Genomic DNA, 6,000 nt, shown 5'->3' on the forward strand with positions numbered 1-6,000 from the left:
AGGCAGCTGATTTTCTGCCTCACAAGACCAACATGAGACCCCCACCAGGGGCTAGCAAAGACCGTGAAAAAGAAATCACAGCTGTCCTGAAAAAAGCAACCCCACATGAAGTTTCTCATGGTCTTCGGGGCCATTTTCTCTCTGCCACTCCTCCTTTCTTCAAAGAAAAGACAGCATTATTCTCAGCCCTCCAAGATATCACCAAGGAGGTTGTTGTCCAAGTATTCAAAGCAGCAATGGAAGAAGGGTCCCACCTCCCTGACAAATCCCAGGGACATGGGGAGACCAAGCCAAAGACACCTGGGCAGGAACCTTAGCCCAAGCTCTGCTGGCTAAAATCGCTCCAAGACCACCACTGCAGAAACCTCCACCTAGACCAAACAACGTGCCACCTCCACTGCGGAAGCGCAAACTTAAAGCCAAGAAATTGGAGATGGCCAAAGAAAACCCTCCAGGTTCCCAGGTAACTTTCTGTTTTTCCAGCTCAACCAAAACAACATCCTTGCATCAAGCGTATGTTGCAGATGTTTCTCTTGTTCTCCCATCCAGCTCTGCATGATGTCTGCCTGAATTGTAACTTTACAATGTCTGCCTAAGAAGCAGATCTTGCTTCCTTTACCTTTCACTAGAATGACGTAGTTTTCAAATTCAGGTATTCTTAGGGTTGTCCCTAAGATACTGCTTTTGGAGTAGTCACACGCTAGCCAGTGAGCTCTCTTGGCACAGCAGAGACACAGGTGCTTGATGTCACTGCAGCTCTTGTTTTTGCAGTAGGCGGTGCATGTCCTGTGCTCTGTGTCTTGAAGGCAAATTCACTTTTGGGGTAGGCAGATACCTGTAAGACAACCTCTACAGGGAAATGGGGCACAAAAATCGTCTCCAGCAAGACAGTCGAGGCAGGCAGGTCTCAGGACTTCAGTGAGGCTCTCTGGGGGCTCAGGCAGCTGCAGGACTCACGGTTCTTATAGCCATAGCACCTCTCTAAGCCTTTACATGAACCCTTGAGCCACCAGACACGCACAGTCCCAAGGTGAGGAAAGAACAGCCTTCCTGCACTCAGGGATCATAACCTCAGTGCTCACTGAGAGTGAATTTTAATCCCTTTGCTACTGCCGTCCTTCAGCGGGCAATTTTCGCTCTGCTGTATTTCTTCCAGTGTCTCTCATGCAGACTGAAAATTAAGTCGTAGCTGAGGCTGAGCTGAGCTCTAGCATCCACGATTGCTGAGCAAGTTTGAAAGGCAAAGCTGCTGCTTTCTGTTACAAACACCTCTGATGCCTCAAGCTGCTGAGGTCCACTCAATATCCAAAGACGCTGGTCAGGAGAGAGTTGGGGCAGGGAGCCCTTTGACAAGACAAAATGATGGCTCTCAAAATAGTGACTGCTTAACTGTGGGTATTAATTGTTTAATCTAGACTCCCACATCCCATCAGCCAGTATATCCCACCAAAACTCTGTCATGTCTTCAGCATAAGAGGCCATTTGCTCTTTTCCACTCCACAGGTATCAATCCCATCTTGCTCCCTTGGCTTCAGTGTGCATGGTCCAAGCAGGAGCAGAGTCTAGCCCGGCTCTGCTTTTGATCCATGTTAATCAGAAACCACTACTACCAATGAAAACACACCACGAGGGGGTCTTCATGTTTAGAAAATATTTGCTAGTTTTTACATTCCCAATACTAATGAAATATATCATTTTTGATTTTTTTTTTTTCCTCATGCTGATTCTCTCTTGGCAACTGCACATACGGACAGGTGGGACCTCATCTCCCTCCGAGGACCCTGCTTGCTAAAAGGGTGGCAAGGAAGGATGCGTCGGGAGGAGGCAAGCGTTTCCAAAGTCAAGAGGAGATTATCGAGTCTCTTGTGGAAAAGGCGGTCAGGCACATATTACACAAGGATAAGCATGAACAATCACTTTCAGAGAAACTTGGATTTACCCTGGTTCCGGTAACAAAGGTACTCCCTGAGATGGAGTCGGGCTTTAAAAAACTGAATGGCACTTGCAAACGGTTAACATCACAGACTGACTGGGCTGAAGCGTCTAAGCAAGGAAATCTGAAGAGTTCTTTGAAACCTCGAAAGCTGATGGGCAAAAAGATTTCTCCTCCACAAAAAACAATTCTCAGCAAAGCAGAATTGCCCAAGAAACCCATCAGGCAACATGCCACTCCTCTGCCAGCGACCACAGAAATACCGCCTCCAAAATGCCCACAAGTGCTACCCCAAAAGGCAAAGGACTCAGCACAGCTGGCCACTGTGCAACTTCTCAGGCAAACAGCATCTTCTGCAAAACCAAGGATCACAGATGACAGCCCGAGAAAACTACCTGTTTTACCAAACACTCAAGTCAACACCTCTGCAAGGCGCTCCTTACCTCCTCCAAAGCTGGTAGGCAAAAGGCACTCGCCGTGTTCCCAGACATTGCGGGAAATCGGGCAGAGCCTCCCAAGTCCTGTGCCCACTCTGAAACAGCTACTACGACCCAGGAGAGCCTCTTTCCCAAAGACCGCAGAGAGGGCACAGACACCAAAAGCCCGCTGCTGTTCTCCCCCAGATTTGAAATTCTCTCTGTTTAAACATGGATATTGTTGCACAGATTTTTGTCCAGTGTATGCTTTGTCTTTACCAGTTCTACTTATAGTCTTCTGAGATGTATTCAGTGTGAACAATCAGAATATCAGGTTTTGGCTCCCTCAACCTTCAACAAATGTCCCCAGGGATGAGAAGCTCAGCACTTCCACAGATTCTTTGTGCATTATATTTTTTTTTTTTTTTTTTTTTTTTCCTGTGGCTTCCATCTCTCCTTGGGAGACAACACTACTGTTATTAACACTGTTGGTCATTTGTACTATGGCCGTGCTTCAGGGTCACAGGGAAGAAAACTCTGTGTTAGCTGTGGGAATGGATAGAGATGCTTGATGTGGGGCGAGGTTATAATTACCACCAGTTCATCAGTGTGGGCGAAAGAAGGACACAGAAGGGAAGAAGCCGAAGGTGGCACAGACTGTTTGCAGGCCTGATTCGCCACAGAACATGTTCCCGCTCTGTCTTTCTGACCCCACCTTCTTCTGGCGACTATCTGAACAACTTCAAAGAAAACTTTTTTCCCACAACAGTCTTCACTAATTTCCCAGTTGCTCAAATATTGTTATTTGGGAATTCCAAGCGCTAGGGCATGTTGAACTGTGTTGGTTCCCGTGGGGTTAGCCAGGCATCCAAATGGTTCTCTTAGCGATGATTTCCATTTATCTGCTTAGACAGAAATCCAGGACCTTTGCAGGTGAACATCATTCATCAGCATTTCACCTTGAGTGTTTCTTTAAGTGACCTCTTTCTGCGAACCCAAAGCAGTAGATTTAGTGCACAGGTGCAGAGTGGCCTAGAGAAAGGACTGCTTCATTTGGAAAAAGCCTCTTGCCTAGGAGATCCCACAACAACTCTGGCACCCTGTTCCAGTGTTTGACTACTGTCACGGTGAAATAATTACTCCTACTATCTAACTGGAGCTTCCCTTGCTCCAGCTTCTGCCCATTACTGTCCCCGTGCGCCTCCAAAAAAATCTGGCGCTCTATCTATCTTCTCTGCAGCCTCCCACAAGGCAGCTGCAGACAGGGACAAGATCACCCCTCAGTCCTCCCTTCTGCAGGCTGGACAAGCCCATTTCTTCCAGTCTGCCCTCGTGCAGCTGGTGCTCCAGCCTCCCACCATCCGCATGGCCTCTTCTCGATTTGCTCCAATGTATGGCAACATCTTTCTTGTCCCAGGAGCCCCAGACTGGACACAGTGCTCCACCTGCCCTCTTGGAAGTGCCGAGTAGAGGAGAAGAACCACTTCCCCCGCCCTACATGTCTGCTAATACAGCCCAGGGTGCAATTGGTGGTCTTTGCTGCAAAGCCACACTGGTGACCCCTGGTTAACTTGGTGTCCAACAGCACCCCCCACGTCCTTTTCTGCAAAGCTGCTTTCCAGCCCCTCTCCATCTGCAGCCAGTCTTGCTGCATGAGGTTCTTCAATCCCCCAAAAGCAGCACTGGGCATTTGCTCTTGTTGCACTTCATGAGATTTCTGTCACCCTGTTTCCCCCAGACTGTCAGTGCCCATCTGAACAGCAGCTTCTCACCCATTTCAGAGAGCTTTGGGAACCTTCGTGTAGGCAACTTCAATGAGCCCTTGATGGCTAACTTCTAGATGACTAAACTTAGCTGAAGAGAAGCCCACTTCAGGTAGTGGCCTGGTAATAGGGGAAACATTTTACTGTTCGTGTCTCTGCAGTATTGCCTACCCAGCAAAGGTAAAGTCTATTGGAGCAGGGAAACTGGGGTGAAGACCCCTGCCCTCGGCTGCACGGCCAGGGCACTGGACAGGTGATGTCTTTTTGTCTGGCCAGGCTCCAGGTGTGGGGTAGAGGCCAGCTCGAGGGCAGGAGCGCCGGGATTTTCATGGGCTTCCAGTGCAGCCGTGACTGTGCTGAAGGCAAGTGGACAGACCAGGCACATGCAACTGCAAAGGCTGGGGGTGGGAAAGGCATGGGGGGAAAGGGGAGCACGGGGGGCAGTGGGGCAGGGAGAGCAGCCCTGCTCAGGGCCCTGCAGCTGGGCCAGGGAGGGCTGATGGCTCTGGGGCTGGCTGGGCTCTGGATGCTGCTTTGGCGTCAGCTCCATGCTGGGAACGTTGGGGTTTCACCCTTTGCAGGGAGTAACCTGCGCTGGGGCCATGAGCGGGGCCCTATCTGGACCCAGGCCATGTCCTGCTCAGAGTCAGAGGAGGACGAGGGAGTGTGGGGATGGCCAAGGGCTCTGTCCCTTGCCCACCGGCAGAGCAGCCTGCAGGACAGGCGGAGACTGTCTCTGTGCCCGCAGTCTTTCCATTCATGGAGTGGCAGAGGAGTTTTGGTGGGAAGGGACCTCTGGAGGTCTCTAGTGCAACCTCCCATGCCAAGCAGGGCTGGCTGGAGCCCTACGGTCTTGTCTGGTGATCACTGGGCTGTGCCTGATGCTGGTTACCATCCCCAAACCTGCTCTGTTCCTCTTGGCCGGGCACTGCAGGACAGCACCTCTCGCCAGTGGGTCACTGCCCTGCCTGCCTTGCCGCCATCCTCGGCTCCCAGATCCCCTTCCCGTACGCAGCAGCTCCGCTCTTGCTGCTCCTGACAGCATACTCTTTGTAGCAGCAGCCCAGTCACAAATGGTGCATAAACACTTGAGCTGCGATACAGAAAGCCCTGCTCTCCTAAGTGCCCATCGTAAAACCAGACCCAAGGGGCTGCCTTCACTTTTTCATCCAGATAACACTCTGTGCAGTGGTACCTGCATAGCGGGTCCAAACCCAAATCACTCCTTCCATATTTAATCTGGCTGTCAGGCAAGAGTTGCTGTGGGGCTGTATGGGGACCTTTTGTGCCCACAGCCTTCTCTGGGATCTGCTTGCATCCACCTTTCTTTGCCAACGCTTTTTTGACTGCAGTGCACAGGTATGTCTGAGGTAGAGATGGGGAGTCAGGTCAGCAGGACGGGGACTGCGTTGGGTGAGGGCCTGAGAGGGGCAGGGCCAGGCACAGGCATGTCCACAGCGTAACTCAGGCCAGGCCCAAGGACAAGGGCAGCAGCTCCCCGGCAAGGGGGAGGAGGCCCCGCAATGACACCCGTCACTCTGTCTCCCCTGCTCTTGTGTCCAGCAGATCCCCCTCCCTGTCTGCCTGCAGACCCTCCATGCCCACCCCGCTGACCAGCACAGCACGAGAGCCCTGGCCCTGCAGCCCCTCCGGCACCTCCTGCTGCTGCAGGGACAGAGCAGCCTGCCCCGAGCTGCACCACAGAGAAACCTGTTTCTCGTTCTCATTTTCCATCGCTGAATGCTGCCCTGCTTTTCTCCTGGGACATCCCTGCTCCCCACAGAGCCTTTCCCCACGTGCGAATGTCCACGCTGGCCTGTCCAGCCATGCCTGCACCCTTCCCTGGTGCTCCCCGCAGGGCCCCACACTGACACTGCTGCTCTGCAGC

Source organism: Apteryx mantelli, unplaced genomic scaffold (genome assembly GCF_036417845.1).
Source record: "Apteryx mantelli isolate bAptMan1 unplaced genomic scaffold, bAptMan1.hap1 HAP1_SCAFFOLD_34, whole genome shotgun sequence".
Classification (NCBI taxonomy): domain Eukaryota; kingdom Metazoa; phylum Chordata; class Aves; order Apterygiformes; family Apterygidae; genus Apteryx; species Apteryx mantelli.